General features: G+C 38.7%; 1 long non-coding RNA gene across 1 annotated transcript in view; it reads left to right on the forward strand.

Annotated features, from left to right (window-relative positions):
• Positions 1-15,400: 15,400 nt before the first annotated feature.
• LOC107521614 overlaps positions 15,401-24,524 on the forward strand; it is a 157,250-nt gene continuing 148,126 nt past the window's right edge. Inside the window, exon 1 of the long non-coding RNA XR_004950119.1 lies at positions 15,401-22,227. This is a non-coding gene — a long non-coding RNA (uncharacterized LOC107521614). The remainder of the gene's footprint in view (positions 22,228-24,524) is intronic.

The following is a 24,524-nucleotide window of genomic DNA, read 5'->3' on the forward strand; positions in this document are numbered from 1 at the left end:
TGTCAGTTCAATTTAATTAAGTGCATTGTTGTTACTGTAGATGTTAAGTTGAATTGCTCAAAAAGATTATACTGATTTGGCATTGAAATGAAAAATTATTATGTGTGCAAAAAAAGAAACAGCAGAGGGACTTTCATAGTGGTGGAGCAGGTATGCATGGTTGGAGGAATGAACACAATTGCATAGATTTTGCAAAGCATCAACTGAGTATTTTCTGGAAGCTAAGAGTAGAGGAGAGCCATCCCAGAAGAAGGAAGATTTACTGAGATCTGTGATAGGGTTGCCATCACAAGCCCAAGTGACAGGAGAAACTGCCAACCTAACTCGGACAGATGAGAGAAATATCAAAGCAACAAGAGGCTTGAGTGGCTGTGGAGGACTATGGTTTTAAGGCACTGTGTCATAGTTTAATGGACACTGTATTTTCCCTCTCAGCAGTACATGAGAAAAGGCATATTTTAGAATCAATGGAAAATGTACAGGCGCAGACTTATGACATAAAGGGAGCCACTGCCATTTTATAGGAAAAGACAGACCCATTGCCTCCTTTGCTGGTGGGCCTACTCTTATGAGGTTCAGCACAGAGTTGGCTGATAGTTGTCCAGGCACTGTGAGAGCAGGAACATCCTATATGCTTATGATACTACTTGCCCGAATGACTCTAACAAACAGGAGATAGAACAAGTCTCAGGGATATGGAAGACGAAAGAACCTGTCCTCATATGAACTTGAGATGGACAAAGGTTTTAAAAAAATACAGTTCTTTCTTTAAAGAATGTTTACAGATTTGAGGTGCTTCTAAAATAGCAAAAATTAAACCTAAATTCTTAAAAATCCTAGCAGTTTCATACCCGTCAACGAATATAAAATGTTTCAAAGTAAATTGGACTAGTAAATATTTAATTGTCCTGAAGATTATACCTTTAAATTTACTAAGCATGATTATTTTACAAGCAGATAAAATTCAATATAATCAATTATTAATGTACCTAAAATAACAGAATTACATTAGCTTAATAAAAACACCAGAAAATTAATTGTATATATCTACATTTCTGTAAAATTGCCATTAACAAATGGAACCCAAATAAAAAAGAATACATACAATTTGTTTCCTTATTCACCCAAACCCATCCGCACTTTGACCTTCTTCACATATTAATAAAAAATCCTAGACATTTCAGGTTCTTAATTTTCCATCTTGTTTATGGGCAGAGGTCTATGTATGGGCTCCAAGGAGCCTATGCATGCCTGAAATTATATGAAATATCTCGGGTATTATGTGCTTTTTGGTCGTGTTGAGGAGAGGGATTCTTGCGTTGTCACCAGTTGACCTCAGAAGCGTTCATTTCCAGAAGAGTCCATGAGCACTGGTCAGCATTTTGGATCAGTAGTGACCTGGTCCTGGGCCTCTCCTGACGGTGGGCGCTTTTGGCAGACGTTTTGCTGTAGCAGGAAGCTGGGCTAGACTCCGTGGCAACTGACAGGGTTAACTCACAAGAGACAAGACACCTGAGAAATGGGCTTTGTGATTCTGTCTTGGTTTTGGGATTTGGCTGCCAAGATGTCCCTGCGTTCTCTCAAAATAAACAAAGACAAGCCACTGCATTCCTGTGCCATCCAGGTTTAATCTGGCACTTTGAATCATTCTTTTGAGTGACAAAAACCAGGTCCTAATCCTTTAGTTTTCCTCTCACTCTGGTAGGTCAGAGATACCCTGACTGTGATAAGGCTGAGCTTGGGGGAGGACTCAAGGGACTGACATCCAGGTCACTTGCTACTACTGGTGGTGACTTTTATGCTCTAATTTGAAAATGTAAAAAGGCTAGGTTGGATGGATTCTCATGGAGCTGCGTGAATTCCTCTCCTCTCAGGCCTGGCATGGCTGAAATTGATGCTCAGCCTCTGGAAGTCCTGGGTTAAAGAGGGGACTTGAGAGTTAAGAATGTCTCAGACTTTAGTAAACATTAGAGTTTGTTGGAAAGCAACACACATTTCTTGGATCACCCCCAGAGATTCTGATTTAATAGGTCTGGGGTGGAGTCCTGTGTTTGTTTATTTATTTGAAAAATAATATCCCAAGTGAATTTTTAGAAAAGGGCTATAAAGGGTTTTGTTTTTCTAAGCATTGATGAAGAGAAGGGCTTCTGGGGCCTTAAACATTCTGTCCTTCATGAGTTAATTCTGTTGAGTCTGGGTGCTCGCCTTATTTTCAGAGAATAGCTTGAGAGGGGAGCCCAGGGCCTGTTCCTGCTTCCTCACAGAGGTGATGCCATGGCCAGCATGGCATGAGCCCTGGTGCCATGGTCCTCTCAGTGTTGGCAGCCGGGATGCTCCTGCTTAGCCCTGCCCCCTCCACCATTTCTTCCCAGCCAAGGGAATGCGTCCTCCAAAAGGGCACTGAGAGTGGGATAAAATGTCTTGACTAAATCCCAAACCAAGAATTATCTGTCAGGAGCTGCACTTTTCCAAGCCCCTGATCCAACAAGCTGTGCATTAAAGACCTGAAGAAGAGAATGTCCAAAGTGGCAGTGTCTGTAGCCTACCTGGGAGGAGGCAGAGTGGTGTAGTGGAAAAGCACCAATCTGGGCGTACTCATTCATTCATTCATTCATTCACTTGTTCATTTACTCAAATACTTGATTGCTTTCCATGTGCTAAGTAAGCACTGTGTTAGGTGCTGGGATTCAAGGGTGAATGAGATATGGCTCCTGGAGCTCTCACTTTAGCAGAGTGAAAGACATTAAAAAATGGCCCTAAAGTTTCTACAGGAGAGGGGCTAAGGGCTTCAATCCGGTTTTAAGGGAAAAGAGGAGTGGCATAGAGATTTGTCTTGAAGGTGATTTGCATTGCAAAATGACTAGTCTCTCATTTTATCTGTTTATTTGGGGTAGGTGGTAAGGGAAAGTTGATGGAGATTGTCACATGGCCAGAGATATTCCCTTCCTCAACATAACACTAAGCCACCCATGTTGCCAACATCAGAGAGTAAACAAATTATTATCTAATTCATTTAATCAATCAAGTCAGTCAATCAACGCTTGATTAGTTAATGACAGTTGCAAGTGCTAAGAGGTATACGGCATTGTGGGAGCTTATAAAAAGGATACTTCATCTGGGGTAGGGTGTGAGAGAAGGATTTCTTAAACAAGGAACTTAACTTGAGATCAGAAACACAAGGTAAGAATGAGTACGGAATGAGCAGTGTTTGGGGTCCTCACCAGGGCAACCGAGGGTGAGGGAGCATGAGGGAGAGCCAGAGTGCAGTCAGAGAGCAGCAGAGTAAGATCCTACAGGGGCTTACAGTGTCTTTTCTCTCTACTTTTGGAGTGAAAAGTTGCTTTGCAAAAAGTAGCTTTACAATAACAAAATGATTATGAGTGCATAGTGTCTGATAACTGATTTTATTGACTTGAAAAAAATGATAGACTGGTTTTGGCAGGAGCCCAGAGGGGACCCTCCTTAGCTCTAAAAGCCTTTCTGTATAAGGGGAGGAGGCAAGTCTGCCCTGTTACACAGACTCTGGCCCTGACGGCCATGCTGCTTTAGAATCTTTTCTGGGTGTTTCCTCCAGTGGGTTCTCCTGCTTCTAGAAGTTTTTCTTGTTTCTGAATGTGCCATCACTTTCATTTACTCTTGATTTCTTTGACTTAATGAATGCTAGTCCATTTATTTTGCTGATTTTTTTAAAAGTAAGTTTGGGAACAGCAACTTGTGGTTAGACAAACATGCATTTTTTTATAACTTAATACACCCATATTAATGGAATCTGTAGACATTGATGAATCAAAATGACATTTGGTGGTGGCGTCATTGAACAGCAGTTGTACCTAGCAGTTATTTAGTTTTGTAAATCAAGTACCACATGGTATACCAAAGGTAGTGGAAATTCTTTGATGAAATGAAGATCTGTCTGTTCTTCACTCTGTCCTTTTTATTGTCTCATTTTTTAAAAGTTAGGCCAACACACATACACAGAATTTCTAGATTGAACCTAATTATCTGTCCTGAAGATCTTAATGTCAACTTTACAAGAGTTTATATGTCTCCTCCCACACACAGGTGGATCCTCACATCAGCACTTCTCCTTCATGATTCCTTATGTGTTTATTAAAATTTAGTCAAGAAGGAGATTTCTCTGACTTAATGAATGAAATAGGCATAAAAAACATCTCTGGTCTGGGAGTCGGGGGCCCTGAGTCCTAATGGTAGCTTAGCCATTTGCTATCTGTGTGATGTTACGTGGAACAGATTTGACGGCAAGTAACAGAAAACTCAACAAGTGGCATCTTACACAAAGAGAGATTGATTGTTTATTTTTTCCATAACAAGAAGACTAGAGGTAGGAAGTCACTGGCTTGATTCAGCTACCAGCTGGATGATGTCTTCCAGGACCAGATTCCCTGGGTCTTTCCCTTCCACATCCCTTAGCATGTGGCCCTTTTATCCTCATGCTTGTGGCTTTATTGTCACAAGATGCCTATCCCAACTCCAGACTCCGTGGCTACTCGGGCAGGGAAGGATGATGCATTCATGTCTGGTTTACTCCCAAGAAAAGAGATTCCCGGGAAACCCAGCAGATGCCACTGGTCAGAACTGTAGTGTAGCTACTTACTCATAGCTGCAAGGGAAACTGGGAAAATATTTATTTTGTTGTTTCACCTTGTGAGGTGGAAAGCAGCAAGGGATCAGTGGGTTGGAAATACCTATACGATTAGTCAAGAAGCAGCATTTGGCCTGATATCCTTGGATAATTTGTCATTTGTACATCAGTTTCCTCAGTTATAAATGTGGTGGTTTAACCAGAATGGGTGGTCTGTGGGGTTCCTTGTTGTTCAGAAGCAGGGATTCTCAAACTAATGTGCATACAGATCACCTGGAGGTCTTGTTAAAATTCAGAATACTGTGATGTAGCCTGAGAGTCTGCATTTCTAACAGGCTCCCACGTGATAGTGGTATTGCTGGACCATACTTTGATTTGCAAGGTTTTAAAGGTGTATGAGTCCCTAGATACCTTTCCGCCTTTCTCAGCAGAAAAGCCAGCTTAAGGCAAAGATCATGCGATTTCCTTAAGTTGCCTAGAATGACTTTGAATTTGCAGAAAAATTTTTCCATCAATAAATGTGCACATTTCTACTTTTTTTCCCCCCAGCATTTCTAGATGTAGAAGAAGTATAAGAGCTAGAGCCTCAGTCTTAAGGGTAGCATAAGTAGTTAGAAAGGGATTAAGGAAGAGGAAAGAACTTTTCTAATTTAATTCTCTCAACAACCCTGTGAAGCCAGTGTGATTACCCTCATCTTACAAAAGAAGAACCAGAGAGCATTCATGAGGTCAAATTACTTTCCTAAGGTCATACAGCTGATAAGGTTTAGATTCTAACCCAGGTCTCTGATTTTGAGGTCTGTGATCTTTCTATTTAATCATGCTGACTCTTGCAGAGGCCCACATGTGAGAGAAAAGAAAGACTAATAGAAGACAGCTCCCAATTGAGAGGTAATGAGCTTGGTCTTTATTAGTCTTCATTTGCCCCTCCATTTCCATTCTCCGTCCTTTTCTGCAGCTCCTGGAAACTGGCCTCTGCTTAGGCTCTGATCTCCAGTTGGGTATGGCCAATGGGAATCAGCTTCAGGAGACTGGTGTGTGGAAGAGATAGAGGTTGGAATATTTTTTCAACTACTTTCCCTGTGGTTTGACAGTAGCTGATTCCCTAAGGTTACAACTTGGGTGGCCTCTTCTATGCCTCTCACTGGTTTGGCTCCCTCCCCTTGTCTCCTCAAGTCTGGGGGATACTTTCCCTGTTGCTAATCCCTGGGTGTCTTATAGTCCTCAGTGTTTCCCTTAACCCTCCCCACAGCTCATGAATAGTCCGGACCTTTGGTTGCCTTTTTGACGTGCTGCCTGTCTTCTGATGAGAACATGACTTACTCATTTTCTAACAATTTTCTGGTAGTGGAAATTAACAGGAGATTTGGGAGACTGCAACAGTCAGATCTGGGGGAGAAGTTAGAGTAGAGACAATGGAGAGAGAATATTTAAAAGCATAAAGCCAAGGCAAGGATTAAAGGAGCCACGAGGATACGCTTGCATTTGGGGATCAATATTAAAGTAAGTTGCCTGGGGTGAAACCACACAAAATGGGTTATTGTAATAATTCTAACATTTTTAAGTATTATGTGTCGGTATGTTCTACGTATTTTACTTGTTCAGCTCATTTCATCATCGACAGTCCTTGGATTATCCTCATTTTTAGAGAGGAAGAGGTGGAAACTGAGACACAGAGTGGTTAAGAACTAGTACCAGGTCACCTAGCAACTAAGTGGCCAGAATTTGACTCTTTGTGATTTAGTTCTGAGCCTGTCCTCAACCATCATGCTGTGCCGAGGCACAGTTGCCATTGACTGTTTTGGAGTAGGAATGAAATCTGAAGAAAGCGTTGTTTAAGAGAGGAGGTCCTGGACATGCAGCATAGAAGGTGTGTTGGGAAGAGCAGAGGAATCCACTGTGCTCTCTGTAGAGCCTTTGGTTTAGCATCGCTCTGGGTCAAGTGTTAGTTCCACCTGGGTCGGTTTATGGTTTTCATTCTGCCCTTTTCTGAATGTGTGGAAAGTTCTGTCTTCCCTTTTATATGTCTGTTGACTTTTGACAAATAGACAGCCAGACATTTCTCCAACAAAATAGGTTTATTCAGGAACAACAAAGAATGACAATTCTGTGAACAGGCAAGCCCACAGAAACGAAGGAGAGGAACTCTGTTATGGACTTGGACGGACTGTTGTAAACAAAGTGTCCATTGGAGGAAACAGAAAGTTTGAGGTGTAGTGACTTCTCATTGGCTGAGCTGTTACTGGGCGGAGAGGAATCTTTTCTTCCTCTGGCTGAGGTAGTAGTGTCACTTCCTGTCGGGGAGGCAAGGTATGTCTCTTCCTGTTGGGGTCAGTAGTGTGTTGAGTGACAAGTGCCTGAGAGTTTGTCTTCCAGTATCAGGCCTGGGTCAGGGCACTGGGAGCTGCTGTGTTGCCAGCAGCGGCTTGGGAAGGGCCTGGAGGAAGGGGACGCCCTAGTCCTGGCAGAGTTCACAGGTGGTGTCACTGGGGATTGAAAGACAGCCCATTAAGTATTAGCATTATTGTTTTGTTTTTTAATGCACTCAGAGGTGAACTTCATTAGCAGCCGAAATAGCTCCAATTGCCTAGTTTGTTTTCTTTTTTTTTTTCTATGCATACATATAGATTTAACCTGAGTCTAGTTTTCCTTCTCTATAATATGGTGGTAATAAAAGCTACCTGACATATAATGGGAATCCATTGTGTGCACATAGCATGGAGACAAACCCAAAGTAGGTGTTCACAAATATTGCTGGAAATTCTCCTTTCTCTTAATCTACCTTACTTTTGTTAAAAGATAAACTGAGATATATTAAAATTTTTAAGAATTTATTTGTGCAAAAATGATTCCAATCAGGCAGCCCCAAATGAAATGGTTAGGAGCACTCTGTTGGCAGGAGCTCGGGAGAGAGACTTTTATAGAGAAAAGGCAGAAGCAAAGTAAGCAAATTATTGATTAGCCATAGCTTAAAGCCCAGTTGGCTGTTTGTGATTAGTTGTCTGTTAGTTTCATTTCATAACCTGGAGACATGTACAGGCCTAGATTTTGGTTTGTATAGTAGGCCACCAAGTATTAGAGCCGCCTCAGTCTAATGGCTTCCATGTTCGATTAATTTAACACTTCCTTCCATTTAAAGTCATTATGAACTGATAATAAGAGTGTTGGAGAGTAGCTTTCCTCCCTTCCTCTCCTCCTTCTCTCCCTTCCTTTCTTGCAATTTTTTTGTGTGAAAAATTTCAAGTATACACAATAGTAAAGAGATGGGCCATCATTATCATCTAAATTTAAAAATGTTCAACAGCTTTTCGTATTTGGTTTATCTATTTTATTTTTGCTAAAGTATTTTGAAACAACCGCAAATGTCATAAATTTCACCTCAGATACTTCAGTATGGGTTTCTAAAAAATAAGAGTATTTTATTAACACAATGATGTTAATATACCTAACAAAATGAACAATAACTCCTTAATAGCAAGTCACACTCAGATCATATTCAAATATGTCCAATTGCCAGCACAGACTTTTTGTAGTTGATGTGATTCAATCAAGAGCCCAGTGTGGTGAGGGGCGCAAGAGAGAAACCAGCTACATAGGGCTTTGTTTACAGTTCTTAGAATTCAGGAATTTCTTTGCCTTTTGCACAATGACTCAGCTTTGCCAACATAGTGTACCCTAACATTTGTGGTTTTGACTGTCTGGAAACAACTCCACGTGTCCATGGCATTTAGCAATGTCTTCTGAGGCACACATGTGAATCCTAGGCACTTTGGGGACTGTGTCTGGGAGTGAGTTAGTTAGAGAGTGTGCCTAACTGATTGCTGGCCTTTGGCTTCTCAATGATGCTTTGTTCTTATTCTTTCCTGGTTTGGGATTTCACAGTTTGGTACAATTAAAATAAAAACTAGAGTCATACATAGGACTACTGCTTTTTTTATTTTGTTAAATTAGGACTTTAAAAAGTATCTCCTATCGCCGTTATTTCCTAAGAGGAGGCACAATTTAATACTAAAAGGGCAGGGCTGACATTATTTCAGAATAAAGGAGCATCTTTCCTAGGAAACGACAGTCACCTTATGTTGACATATGTATTTTCCATAGTTCCAGTTTTCTCATTTTGCTATCCACTGGTGAGCACTTTGTCACGGTTTGGTATTTGGGAAGCATTCTTCTTTTCAAGATTGCTTGGATAGTAAAATCTGTGAAGTGATAAAAATGTCATTCTTTTTTGAAGAATAATCATTGAGCGAGAAGATGAAACTTCAGTAAAAGTTGAAATTGAAGCTAACTTGTGAGGTGGGACAGGCACAGGAGATGCCGCTTTTTTGAACTACAATTGGGGGTGGGGTGGGGCATGTCAGGAACAGGTATAAACTTTTCCCATATTCTCCCAGAGGTCTGGGATTGTATCAGGGGACGTTGAGGATTAATTGTTTCCTCAAATCAGACTTATGACCAGACTTCCTCTTCGCTGCCAAGAATTCTTGTTGATCTCACTCACGTTTTCAAACGCACATTCCCACCCTTCTTCTGTACCCCACACTTGTCGTCCATTGTGCGAGACTGCAGCCATCATACCCCTGAACGTCTCCCACAGCTTAACACTAGTGCTAAGCACATGACCTGCACATTTGTATCTCGCACCAGCTCTGCCTTGCCGAGCTCCAGGCCAATGCACCCAGCAGCCACGCAGGACCCTCCTTGCGCATCTCAGCGGAGGAGCTCCTCCTCCGCTTAGCTCAGGTCTTCCTCCTCACTTCCCCACACGCAGAATGGGGAAGTTGCTTACGCCAGAACCTGAGAATTTACCAGATGCATTCTTCACCTCCCACATTCAGCCCATTACCTGTTCCTGAAGCACTTACTTCCAAAAAGGTTTCTAATGACTGCTGCCACCACTCCGGCTTCCCTCCAGCCTCCTTCACTGTTACCCCTTCCCTGGGTTATTGCAACAGCCTCTCTTAATCCCCATCTCTAATCCGATCAATCCATTCTTCACACAGTAGCCAGAACGACTTTCTTAAAATGGAAATTGTGTCACGTTGCACCCCGTATTCAAAACTCTGAGGACATTTGGGACAAAACAACAACAACAACAAACAAAAATCCCTAACAGGACCTACATAGCCCTTGTGGTCTGCCCATTACCCAACCCTAACCTCATCTCAAGCTATTTTCCTTTTCATTTGCCATGTTTGATTGACAAATGGTGGATTTTGATTTCTTCGAATACTTAAAGCCCTTTCTGGCTTCAAGGTAGGGAACACATGGTGTTTCTTCTACTTAGAAAGTCTTTCCCACTCTTCCCACTCTCTACCTGTTCCCCTTCCAGACTGCAGGCTTCCTAAGGATGGACCCCTGACCATTCCTCTGACGAACAGCCAACATCTGGCTTTGTCCTGGGCAGAGGGTAGGTGCTCGGTAAATCTCTGTTGAATGAGTGAATGACTGTTCCAGTTAGTATCGAAATTATTCTATCCTTATAAAAGGATGGAAGGGAGAGGCTGAATATATTCTAAAAAGGGAAAAGGCCACATATTTGCTAGATCAGCCAAGATGATGTTGGGTCTTGAGTATTCAGGCCAGTACTTACCTTTATACTTAAAGGTTCAAAGAACCTTTCTGTGAAATAAAATAAATCATATTTTAAGTGGGATCTATGATCAGCTCCATTTTATTTGTATTGCCCAACTTATCAAGGTTCCTGTAAAACTCCTATAAAGAATGACTCTCTGTCTTTAATAATGTGCCAAACCTGCCCATTTCTGAAGGAGAGAGACCTATAATACATCTGTTTTTTTAAAAAATGGGTTCCTTATTAGTGCTGTGTTATCAAAAGGTTAAAATTAATTGTACATAAAATGGCCCATAATTTAAGCTTCGCCTTTATTTCAGTTTTAAAAGAGAAGAGTCAACATATTTATTGAACCATTTGCTGTAATACTTTTCAATAAATTATATAATTATAAGGTGTTTTTTTTTTTTTGCTTAATGGAAATAAAATGTTCTGAGATTTGTAAGCCCATGTTGAGCTCCCCTTTTTAAATTCTCTTTTAATGCATTGTCTTAGTGACTCACTTTTAGTACCATATCTTATTTGCTAATTATCTCTGTTTTTCCGGTTTCTCTTTCTACTAAATGCTAATTTAGTCCCTACTTTTATTTTGTGGATGTGATTTATCTCTTCAACTATACTATAAGCTTCTTCTAAATAGAAGTTGGTATATTTTTCTACTTCATCATTGTCAGATTAACAATCAGGGCAGGCTAAGTCATATAGTTGTAACAAAATGTCCAAAATCTCAGAGGCTGTATTTCCTACTTTAGCTGCCTGTCTAATGTGAGCAGTAAGAGGATTCTGATCATGTGTTCTGCCAGGGACCCAGGCTAATGAAAGGCTTCACCCTGACACCCAGTTTCCTGATGAAAACAACAGTGTGGGAGGAAACATGACAAACCACACAGCTGGCTTTTAAAGCTTCTGCCAGGAAGTAATGCATATCATTCCACATTTGTGTCATTGACTAAAGAAATGACAATGCCTGACGGCAATGCTTGACTTCAAAAGGAGTGGGCGAGTGAAACCCTGCTGTGTACCTGGAAAGGGGAGAGTCAGGGACACTGGATGTACTGTACTAATGATTTGTACTTGGTGCCTGCAGAGCCCTGCTCAGTTTCAGGCTTATGGTGGGAACTCTATCATATTTGCTTGACTGAAGTTTGGAAATACCTGAAAGGATATATGTGGGCTGAAGGTAAAGGAGAAGGCAGCTGCTGGTCGAAAATGAAAAAAGTATTGCTAACAGTGTGTTTGCACTCTCCTAGTTTCAACTTCCCTTCTAAAATCTGGAAATAGGGAACGCTCTAGAGAACATTTCGAAATAAAGGATCCAAATGAATACCTGCCTTTACGCAGCAAGTAGCTATATACTAAGTAATGATCTGGTTTTACACCCTGACCTAATAAACATTTCTGCCAGTGATTTGAATGACTGCAGATGTTGATGCACAGAAAATATTGCAGACTACATGAACGTAGGAGGGAAGCGAATGATTTCAGTGATAGAATTATGATATAAAGCTGGAATTTGGGGCTGGAATAATGAGATCACTCTAAGAGGCCATGTGCGATATTTGGGTCTAATGATCACTTGTGTAACTACAGGATGGCAGAGATTTGGGCAATGTGTGAAAAATCTCTGGGGCTTTCTGTTGACATAAATTGAACTGTTATTCAATAGTGGGATGTGGTGGTAAAATGAGCTAATGGAATGTCAGTTTATCCACACGAAAGCATGATGCCCAGGAGAGGGGAAGGGCTCAGGCAGAGTGTGGAAGCTTGAGCTCAGTTTGGAATGTTACCATTTGAGGGAGGTTGACAGATGAGCTTGCCCAGAAAAGTCATGGGATTACCAATGGAACAAGCTTACTCAAGGAGCAGATGAAGGAACTGGGTCAATTTAACCTAGAGAATAGAGACTGGATTGAGAAAGTATAGAATGGGGACAGGCAATCTTCAAATAATCAGAGAGCTACCAGGAAGAATAGGAAATTAACTTTATTTTACTACAGAAGACAGAATAGGATAGTCTTTAGGGACACTGATTTTGACTGATCAGGAACAGACCCTGTAAAAGTTAGTTCTCTTGCAGGTTGTGTCATCAAGGGAACTTATGAATACAAAGAGTTGAGTGATCAACTATCCCAGTCTGCCCAAGACTGAGGAGTTTTCTAAGACTTGGAACTTTCAGTGCTAAAATCAGAAAAATCCCAGGCAAACATCTATGACATAGTCACCCTACCAAAGAGGATTTCCCTTAATATAATCTAAGGTCTCTTCCAATTTAGAGATTCTATGATTTCTAAGATAGATAATGTTGAATTTTTCAGAACAATTTCAGGCAAAACACTTTTCCAATCCCTGCTTAATTTAATCATGAAGGACTTTGCATGCTCCTTAAGCAGTTGTTCTACATTTGTGTAAGATTTCATTATTGCTGCTAGATTCATGCCCTACAATTGTATCATGTAATCAAGTGAACATTTCCCTGCAAGTCCAATGCCATTCATTATATAAAAAAGCATTTTAAAAACAATGAGCTGCACTTTTAATGGATAATTTCTCGATTGACTTGATGTTATTCTTAGATAAAGCATTAAGAAGGTAAACAGCAGTACAAGAAGTTAGTTTCATCATAATGAAATTTCACTTGGATTATGCACAATGAAAGAGCTGTTTGTTTTCAACACATCCTTGTAGAAACTTTGTTCTTTTCTTTTAATCACTTTTGAAATAAATATATGAAATCAAACTGCAGCCTTGCAGGTTTATTATTCTTTGGGGTTCAATATTTGTGTATTAGGAGGAAGAGGATTATAGTTTTCTCCTGGTATTCTTCTTAATGATGTGCCCATTCTAACTGTTTAACATCAATAAAATAAGAAGAGATAGTTACTGAGGTTGGTCAACTTTCCTAAGCTTTTCCCCCCACAACTCATTTGATAAAACCACGTAAATAGAGCCCATGGAGAACAGAAGAGTAACTGGTGAATAGGCTCTATTTTTGTCTAGTTTGTAATTTATGGGGAAGAGGAGTCCCTTAAAGTTTCTGGCTTTATACCCAGTCCCAAGAATAGAAATCCAAGGAGGTGAGAGAATCATGGAAAGACTCTTGATGTGGCTTAAGGGAAGTGGCAATTTAAAAAGTTCTGACTGAGAGAAGAGTAGTGGGAAACCAGCTGTTCATTCAAACCCACTCTACCACATGCTCCCTCCTACTTGGGTTTGGCATCATGCCTTCTGAGAATTTTCCTTGGATATCCACCTGACTCTTCTCTTTGCCTCTCAAACAGAAATCACTCTCTGTTCTTACATCTGTGCTGTTCACTGTTCGCTGTAGTTGTTGATAATAGACTTACTACAGGGCCAAGAAAACATCTCGTCATTCGTGATGAATAAAACCAATAATGGTGGGTACCATCTTGCACATTCTGCTCCTTAAATCAACATATATACCAGAGAGGCATACACAACTACTTGAGATTAGCCTTCTGGTTGCAGCACCGTGTGTACTGTGATTATTGAATCTCTGAAACTCTAGCTGGGAACATAGTACAAGTCATGCAATGTAGAACAGTAATGTATGCCCAGAAGGCCTTATGGAGAAGAGATGCCTTTGTTACTAGAATCTGCAACTCCCTAACAGTCTCACCAATCTGTTAGGTTCTCACAAATAGCTTTCTGAAATATCAAACTGAGCATAGAATTCTGTGCTTACCTTGCACAGCCTTTGACCTTGGTTTGTAAAGAAAGTCAGGACTCAGTATTTTCAGTGGACTGCACTTTTGATCCAGAATCCTTCTGAACTTTGTCATAGATCAACCTAATGGTAAATATTGGAAATCCATTTTACAGGTCAGAAGAGGGTCCACTAAAGGAAAATAGCATGTGTGTTCGTCAATGATAATTAGTTTTATTTTATTTTGCAATATTCCAGCCATGTTTAAATACTCATGGAAATGTGGCTGCTCTTTTCCAGGTTTACATCTGAAGTTGTCTAACAAGGTAAAGGTGATTTTTTTTTCCTCCTTCAAGTGATTTCCTCCTTTGTTAGTACTCTTTTTTTTTTCCTGGATTCACATCCATTTCTCATTCTGTTCATGTTGAAGGGAGGTGAATATCTCCTCACCATTTCCTATGGTTAGCATGAAGATGACATTGATCATGGAATGGAAACCTACCCACGAGAGAGGTAACTATAAGTGTGAGAAATTGAGAAAGAGGATTCAGAAATAATCTGTAGAGATGAAAGAGTATGAGAGAGTCTTGTGAGTGTTGGGTCTGAAAACTCAGTGTGGTGAGGATGATGTGGATGAAGTAACTCAGCAGTACCAACTGATAAGCAAGAAGCTGCAGAGCGGAATATGGTGTTGGCTCCTGCGACAGGTCCTCCCGCATCTTCCATGGAGAACCGTCATTAGCCACCTGTCCACAATCCACAGCTGCTCATGCTGTGCCAGTATATCTAGCTGAACTGGATATAATGTGGTCTCAGATTTATTGCGACTGTACTTCTCAAAGAATAATGTTTTAAATTACGAAATTATTATGGAAAACTGAAGGTTACGGATTGGATTTATAATGCTTGTCAAAAATTTTCCACAAGTACTCAGGGCATCACTGAGCTCAGTTATCTCCACGTTCCTGCCCAATTGCATTCCACATCTTCTGTGTTTTTCTATAGGCTGCACTGTCAGTATGACACTCACTGCACATGACCTACATGCCACCTGTCTTGTCACCTTTAATCCATCCCATGCCTGAATTGCATTGCCACGTTATAAATCCATCAAGGGTTCTTGTTTTATTCAAACTGGTATCAAAGCAAAATTATCCAAGGGCAACCTAGCTGTTTTTCCTTTACTCCACCTGCTTTATAAAATATTGATAGGCATAATTTACAGTTATATATCATCAAGTTATTGTTTGGTTTATAACTTTTTTCTCACATCATCAGTCAGATGCCTGAAATAAATAGCCAGCACCAGCACATTTTTTATTTCCTGTGTGAGTTTTGTCTGTCTTCCCATATGTAATTCTCAGGCACTCAAACCAAGTTCACATTCCATCTGACCTTTTCATTGAACCCACATAATCACTGCAGGTGGTGTTTTCTCTTGTACTCTAAAATTTCAAGTGAGAAATTAGGACCAATGTCTGAGGCAGTCAAAACAACCATGATGCTTCCCTTTTTTTTTTTTTTTTTTTTTTTTTTTTTTTACTTCTCATATACTATATACAAAGATAACTCTCATCTCACCTGTTTTTATCATATACAAAGGAATTATAGAGACAATAAACTTTGCTTAACTATGCCTCTTTGGTTCAGAGGGTGTGCGTGTATGTGTGTGTGTCTGTATATGTGCGTGTGTGTGTGTGTGTGTGTGTGTGTGTGTGTCCATATGTCTGTTTTAACATAAAGAGAAAATGCAGCACTGGGGAGAGAAACTTTTCACCAAAATTATTTGAAAGGTAATGAGCTGGTGTGATTCCGTAACATAAAGCCCAGGACTCTGCTGTGCGTTTTTTTTTTTTTTTTTTTTACCACACCCTGGAGTAATTGTGTTGTAAACTGGGATCATGGTATATCGATTTTATTACCACTGGATACCTTTATAGCAAACTCATTATCCTGATAATTAGCATTCTCACTATATGTTTGTGATTTATAACTTTAACCCTGGGTATATTTCTTTTCAGACAAAGTGCTTTTGAATTTACAAAAGGATTTCTTTGGCTATGTAGTTTAAAAATCTATTCTGTCATCACTTTTTAACCAGCAAATATTTATTGAAGATCTTATTTGTGATCTATACTATGCAGTGAGAGGGAGGGGACCCCTGTCTTCAAAGAACTTATTTTTCAGTGAGGGAATCTTAAACTAATTTTTTTGTGGTGTGCTCATTAAGTTCCCTTTGAGTTCGTATATGGATTAGAAGCGTGAACATAGAGTACTAAAAAGGCGTATTAAAACCTAATGAAATGTTTCTGCTTCCTGTGAACAAGGACAAAAGCATACATTGCTGATGAATGTGCCGAGGTAATGTATATTTACTTAGGTTTAGGACATATGAAAAGTTAGGTTATGCATACCCCTTGGTGCACACGTGCACATGTGCACACATTTATTGACATCAGTGGCTTTCAAACATATTTTATCTCCTAAAGTAGCAAAGACTGGCAGATATGAGTGGGAATCAGGAGTCTTACCCGTTTACCTTTGTATGCTTCCTCTTCTCTCTACGCAGTAGCCTCAGAACACAAACTGAAAAGCTCTGGTTTCGATTGTTAGATATATTTATCTTAGGACATTAAATTATTACAACTGCGATCAATTTACACAAAGATGATTTAATATACATACTTGAAATAGTCCTACTGGTTGATTGTCTTGTTGCTTAAGTAATCTTGTGTCTAATGTATTTGCTACTTCTTCCTAATTCAGACCTCCATCTCATTCACCTTACTTGGTCTTTGAATTCTGCTGTCCTGACAATTGATGTTTTAGGAGTTTTGATCTCCAGATAGCTATAAACATTCCATTGTAACCTACTCTTATCTCTTTGATATTTGCCCTTTCTCCACTCATTCTTTTAAACTTTTAAGAAGTTTTAAAACTTTTGTGTGAAGCCAAAAATACGTAATGTTAGAAATAGGGTTCTGTTGCCATTATGTTTAAATTGCTAGCTGTTCTCCAGTTTATCAGAAAACTCAAGAGAGAGAGAGAGAGCTTAGCACAATGGCTAATACTTTATCCTAGCCAAAGCTGATTGTAAGTGAGAAATTATGGGTTGTAAGACAAGTAGCTTAATTAGGTCTTGGAAGGTGAAAGACTGGTTGAAATTTATGAAGGCAATGGATAGAATTGTTTAATTTAAAATAAATTTCTTGCATTGTAAAATATTCATTGTAGAAACTTTGGAATATACAAAGAAGTGGAGAAGTAAAAAGGGGAATAAAAATTGTAGGTAGTCCAACCACATAACAAACTACTCTTTACATTTTGGTTAGTCTTGCATGAAGGGGTGGAGGGTATGCGACAGACTAATGCTGTCCAGTAAAGATTGACCAAGGTGAAGAAGAAGGTGAGGTATCTGTAATAGAATTTGAGACTTTGGCCAAGTAAGTGACCAGGTAATGTAAGGCAAAGTTGGAATCGAACATTTTAGTTTAAAGGATAATGGGCTCAGGGTGATGCAGTGAAGGGCAGTGTAATTGGTGAAGCGGCGGGGATTTTTAAGACCAGGGCACTCAACCAGTGCTAAAGAAGGAATGAGGAATTTGAAAGGGAGCAGCTGCTTTGGAAAGAAGTTTGAGATCTGGAACAGAAGTGTCTCCTCCATAACATTTCCATGGTAAGAAGCAGGGAGATTCAGATAACTGGAAGACAAATAATCTTATAGAAATCAGCTTTCTTCTCTGGTAACCAATAGTGTGGCCTAGAATGTGGCAAGAAGGTGAATTTGTCTTGGAGGAAGAAAAAGGAATCCACCAAAAAATAATATCCAATGTAGGGCCTTCAGGGTAGAAATTCAGGGAGGTAGAAGAGGGAAGTATCTATAGGGTGCCCTATAATTAATCATCTAAATTGGGACACTTTTAAAAACAAAAGAGATGCTTTTAATAATTGTATCAGGACAACTAACTAAATCTGGAACTGTTTCAGACAAATCAGGACATATTTTATCAGTTAAGTACATCAATACGCAGTTTGTAGCTTCACTATAGAAATTTTCTATAACCAAATTGGCCTTTTGACAATACATACCTACTTTATTTTCCTAGTTAGTATGTGTGGCTTAGTTCAGGATCTCATCATTTCTCTTCTGCATTATTAGGAGAACATCTATACTGGCTCTCCCTCTTCATTCTCCAAACCTTTATCTAAGCCATTCTCTTTTACTTTGTTGCTGGAAGGTTATTTCTAAATAATTAGTCATTTCTTGTACCTCTCTGTTTGAAATTCTGTGCTCTGCATGGCCGTTGAGATAAAGTGTAAACTTTTGAGCATGGCAATTCAGCTCATTCAGTCTCTGTTGAGGTTCAGAATTTAGGTGCCATGTTAGAGAATGAAGTCCTTCCTCCAACTCCTCCTCACATCTCATCCCTTTACGTATGTGCAGCAATGCTTTCCAGCACCTCCATACCTTGATACAAGCTGTTCCCTCTGCCTGGCATGGCCTTCCACATGCTTGACTAGTTCTACTTCTTTTTTCTTTCAAACTTCAGCTTAAATTTTACTTCTTTTTAGAAACATTTCCTGGTTGTCTAAAGATGTAGAGTTACCCCTCTCCACTCAAATATGTGCCAGCATATATTTTTGTTAGAATTCTGTTGCACTGATTTGTACTAATTTTCTGTCTTCCTCCACAGGAAGGTGTCCCTTTGATGGCCAGGACTATATCCTGTTCATGTCTCCCCGCCCCTACCTCTTTATCATTTCATCTAGCAAGATAACTCTTCAAAATATTTTATTTTAGGAAAATGTGAACTTGAACCTATCTTGATATTAATCTGTGGAGGATTCCCTCTGTTTCAGATTGAATGCTTGTGTACCTCCAAAATTCATATGTTGAAACTTTAACTTCCAAAGAGGTAATATTAGGAGATAGGACCTTTAGGAGGTAATTAGGGTTAGATGAGGCCACAGGAGTTGGGCACCAGTGATGGGATTAGTGCTCTGATAAGAATAAATACCAGAGAGCTTGCTCTCTCTCTCCAGGAGCAGGTACCAAAGAAAGGCTATGTGAGTGTATGGGGAGAGAGTCGTCACTAGAACTAGACCAAGCTGATCTCAGACCTCAGCCTCCAGAAGTGAGCAAATTAATTTCTGTTGTTTAAGCCACTTGGTCTATGATATTTTGTTATGGCAGCCTGATACACCCTTAGAGGAAGAACAGGAACCGCCTGTTTATCATTTTGTTTACTGTCTCTAAGATTTCTAGATGTAGAAAACATTTCGTTTAGTTCTATGGTAACTCAACATTTAAAAACATTTGTTTTCCCTTAATTAAAGAAGTAATACATGTTCAACGTGCAAGATTTAGGACACACACACACACCAAAAAAGAAGAGTCACCCATAATCCAACACATGGAGAGAATCACTGGTGTTTAGTTTTATAATGTATGTAATATAATATACATATATTTTTTATTACATGTGTATACACAAAGATACATATTCCACAAAAATGGGATCATACTATATTTATGACTTTGGAGACTGGCTTTGATACATAGTACATATTTTCCTGTGATAGTAATTATTATTCTGTGACATTATTTTGGCCAAGCAATTTTCTGTCAACCCTAGAAATAATTCTTTCTCAGAAGTAATTAAAATTTTATTAGTTTACTAGTTTCCTCAACTCTAAAAGTTTTTTTTATTCGCACAAAGGTTATCTAGTTTCCAAGGGGCAAGTATGGCAATTTCTAGCAGGAGTATTATGGAGAAACTTAAAAATCATTTGTTTATTTATTCATTAATATATTGATTAAGTATAGTAGGTATTATGTTTGTATTCTGGAGAGAAATTCAGTGGTATGTAGCAAGAATTCTAAAAATATGACCTTTGTCCCAGTTATCATACTTTTAAAAATTTATTTTAAGGAAGTAATCATAGATACACAGATATATTTTTGTTTATTGCAGCATAGAGAGCAAAAGAATGGATGTGACATAGATTTCCACCAGCAGAGAAATAGTTGAAATAATTGTGGACCATCCATACAATGGACTATTTTTTAGCGACTGAAAGTACTATTTTCAAAGAGTATTTAAGGATGTGGCAATTGCTTAGAATAGAATGTTAAGGGAAAGAAAGTTACAAAATTATGTGTACAATATGTGATCCCAGTTTTGTGCAAAACAAACCAAAACAAGAATCTATTCATAGAAAATAAAATACCAAAATAGTTATAGTATTTTTTCTGATGGCTAGATTCCTACTGTTTTTTATTTTTCCCGTATCCTTCTCTATATTTTCCAAAGTACCTGCAGAAAACATGTATTACTTTTGTGATTAAAAATGTTTAAGTAATTAAACATTCAGGACAATTTGTTAATTTCAGAGAAATGGAGTACCTTTTATGGGAACCATTGTTTCATTCTAGTGAAGTGAAATGCTTCAAAAATGATTGAAGACTCACCTTTACGGTGAGGCTAAAATGTTTCGGGAATGTTTTTGATTAAGAGAAACACACCAAGGACTCAGGGAAACTATATATCACCAGTGTACACTACACACTTGTCTTTTAAGACCCAACTTAAATGCCACTCTCCTGGAAGGTTTTCTCTATACTCTACCCTGGCACCACAAACACAAATCTAGTCTAGCCACCAATCACGCTGTATTGAAGCTATCTGTTTATTTTCCTTCCTGGATTGTTCAAGGCCTAGCACAGAACCTGGTTTATGGCACTCAATAAAATTTGAATGTATGAATGCAGAGATGAATGACTCATCAAATGTCAGTATTGCTCAGTCATCCTCTGAAACCCTTATATCTGAGCAGACTAAAGCTGGCATATTGGACTTGATGGAGCTTTGCTGATGAGAGAAGCAACTCAAGTCAGGATAGGGGATGGATTGTGTCATTATGACCTTGGTGAATATTTTTTATTCATTCCCTTCATCATAGCTCTCCCTGGCTCTCACATTACTTTTATTAGCCTTTATATTTCTGAAGTGAGAACTGTTAATCAGAAAGGAGGCTGCCTGCTCTGTGTGTCAGCTTCCTACGTTGTTTGGTCCTGAGCCTTGTAGGAGAGCCGAACCATGTCCACAACTGAGTTGTCTTTTGCAAGTGGGTTGGAGAAGGCTGCTGGGGGTCCTCTGATCTCAAAAGCCTAACAGCAGAACAGTCATATAGTGAAGACACAAGGGAGAGGGGTGAGTGACCAAGGATTTTTTTATGTGGCAGTGCAAAAAGATAGAGGTCTGGGTTAGAAGTGGGGGCCTTGTGTACAAACAACTAGCCTTATGAGAGCTCTGGCTATTCTTGTCACGTGAATAAACTGAAGTCGCTGAGCAGATGGTTGGAGTACAGAACCCTTTCGGTTAACTTCAAATTCCATTGCTATGGTGTATGACTAATTAATAGATTATGGGTCACATTCTGGCTCCCAATACCATGCCTACAATTCCTGCTGGAATCAGTGGGAACTGTGGGTTCATAGCTGTGGGCAGTTTGGTTTACTTGGATGAAGAGTATAGGGTGTGTGGTGTGGTGTGATTGTGTGTGTGTGTGTGTGTGTGTGTGTTAGAGAGAGGGAGGGAAGAAGGGAGAGAGAAAAAGGACTGAGGATTGAGCAAGAGAGACAGATATTTAGAACTGGATGAGAATTAGCCTTCTCCAAGAGAAAGGACTACAGACATCCCTTTGTGTTTGGTGGGGTAGCCCTTTCTTTGCTGTTATGAATTGATCTACTAATGGAAAGAATTTACAAGTACTCCATCTGTCATAAATCTCATTTAATATTCATGCTAGAAATAAACTGAATTCTTGCCCTAATCTGGCTTGCTGACTGTTCTTTCTCAGCCCCAGGGAAAGGATCAACCCAATGGGATCCCTTTCAGATACTTGGAGAGAAGAGAGTGGGGGTGGCAAAAATGAAAGAACCGATTCTGCCTTCCTTGGAGTTTAATTAATGCCACTGCCTTCTAACCCTGAATTGCTTTGTGGCAAATGGCTCATCCTGGTTTTCTGAAGCATACCACTTCCTGTCAACAAAGGCCTTTCAAGGTCACCACGATTGCCCTTCCTTTCTCATGTGTCTCTCTCCCTGCCCAATCAAGGCAAATTTCAACTTCTATTTTGTTTCCTGCCTTTTCTGCATGGGATTCTGACAGACTCTTTTATTTGATATTTAGTTTTACAGACTATTGCCAAGAAGCTATTTACATTGTCCAGACAGAGAAGTGATTGCATTTTCTATTTTACACAGGAGTTCTTCATGCAGGGTAGCAGATCATTCAATTTTATGATTTGGCAAAACCAACCTGAAGGTAGATGTGTTATCAGTACCATTAGACTGTGCAGCGCCTATAAACTATGTCCCAGGTGAGTCAACCCACCCCCACCTCAAAGTGAACCTTAGTGCCAAGAACTCACTCTTGTAATAGTATAACTTTATAATAAATTTCGATATAGGACGAATGCCTATGCTTTGTTCTTCTGTAAAACTGTTTTAGATATTCTTGTTCCTTTGTTTTTTCATATTCATTTTAGAATCATATTGTCAAATTCCAGTCAAAATTGTTTTTGGTTTTGGTTGTACTTTTACCAAATTTATAGATTAATTTGGACAGATATCCTCTGTAAGATATTGAGTCCTCCTATCATATGATATATCTTTCCATTTATCTGATCATCTTTCATATCTTCAGAAAGTTCAATAGTTTTACCCATGAAAGTCTTGTACATGTTATTCTAGTGCATAACTCAGTGTCTGGTCCATAGAAGATACTCAATAAATTTCTATTGAGTGAATGTATTTTTGTTACTATTGTGAATGGAATAGGAGATCAACAAACTTTTTTATATTGATATTTTATCTAGAAATTTTTCTGAAGCGTCTTTTTCAATTCTAATGTGGTCTATTTATTGGATTTTTTATGTGTATAATAATATAGTCTGAAAATCAGAAGTTTGTTTTTTCTTTCCAATCTTTATGCATTTAGTTTTTTATTGACTTATTTTACTTGATATGACCTCCAGTATTATGTTGAATAGTAATGGTAATGAAGGAATTTGTATTTCTGAACTGAATGAGAAAATAAAATCTCACTATAGTATGTATGCCTTTAATAAATGCCCTTTATCAAATTAAGGAAGTTCCCTCTTCTAGTTTTCAAAGTTTTTCTTATTAAAATCATGGATGGGTTTCAAATTTTATTAAATGCTTTTTAAAAATAAATTGCTTAATTATATGTGCTAATATTTATTTTTTGCATCCATGCTTATTTGGCGTTCATTTTTTAGTATTTGCATGTGTGATCACAGATACAGAAATGGGAGGGAATATAGCACAGGTTCTGAAGTGAGACTGTTCTAGGTTCGAATCCTTGTTCTATCATTTCCTGACTCCTAACCTTGGCACATTACATAAACTCTCTATGCTACCTCATCCCCAAAGGGAATAACATCTACCATATAGTTTGTTGTTATTATTTTAAGACAGTAAATGAAGTAATCCAAGTAAAACTCTTAGAATCATCCCCAGTGCTTTGTGAATATTCAGTGTATACCAACTGCTATTCTTCTTCCTTGCTATTCTTTTTTTCTTTTTTTTCTTTTTTCTTCTTAAAAATTATTTTATTTTTCAGCAGTAAGTCATATATTTTTTGCATACTGTTTGCATAGTATGTTCACCACCCATAGTTAAATTTCTTTGTCACCATATATTTGACCCTTTACCCTTTCTACTCCCTCTCCCCACTACCCCCTGGTAACCACTAGTCTATTGTCCATGTGTCTCTGTTTGTTTGTTGTTTTGTTTGTTGTTTTTAGGTTTATATCCCACATATAAGTGATATCATGTGGTTTTCAACTTTTTCTGTCTGGCTTATTTTGTTTAGCATGATTATTTCAAGGTCCATCCATGTCGTTGCAAATAGCAGTATTTCATCTCTTTTTATGGCAAAGTAATATTCCATTGTATATATGTACCACAGCTTTTTATTGAATTATCTATTGTAGGGCACTTTGTTTGCTTCCATGTCTTGGCCACTTTGAATAATGCTGCTATGAACATCGGTGTGCAAATATCATTTCAGATATGGATTTTCAAGTCTTTGGGATAAATACCCAGTAGAGAGATTGCTGGATCATATGGTAGATTAAACTGGCTTTAAATACCCAGTAGAGAGATTGCTGGATCATATGGTAGATTAAACTGGCTTTATATGGTTTTAGTATCAAAGTTGTAATAATACCTAAAGGGAGACTGAGAAATATCTCTTTTGTTTTATTTTCCAATATAGCTTGAATAAGATTAGGGTTTTATGTTCACTGAAGCTTTAATAATACTCATTAATAAAAATCATCTGGCCCTGGGAATTTTTATGGTTAATTTTTTTTTGCTATTAAAAATACAGAAATCATGTATGACAACAGAAAAAGTTAACAAAAGGATTGTCAGTAAGGAGTGAGAACCCAGTCAAGGTTTAGAGAAAATGGACATGTGGGATACTTTGATAATTTGTCCAATATTACTTGACAACTATAGAATAGGAGGAAGAAAAGGTAAGGATATTCCAGATCCGATGATTGACAGTCCAGCCTCAGGAATTGTCTTGGAAGTGAGCAAGTGTACGGTTCTGAAAAAGCCCTGTTTAAACAACTTTTTATGGAGTCCA

This window comes from Rousettus aegyptiacus, unplaced genomic scaffold, assembly GCF_014176215.1.
Source record: "Rousettus aegyptiacus isolate mRouAeg1 unplaced genomic scaffold, mRouAeg1.p scaffold_m13_p_3, whole genome shotgun sequence".
NCBI lineage: Eukaryota > Metazoa > Chordata > Mammalia > Chiroptera > Pteropodidae > Rousettus > Rousettus aegyptiacus.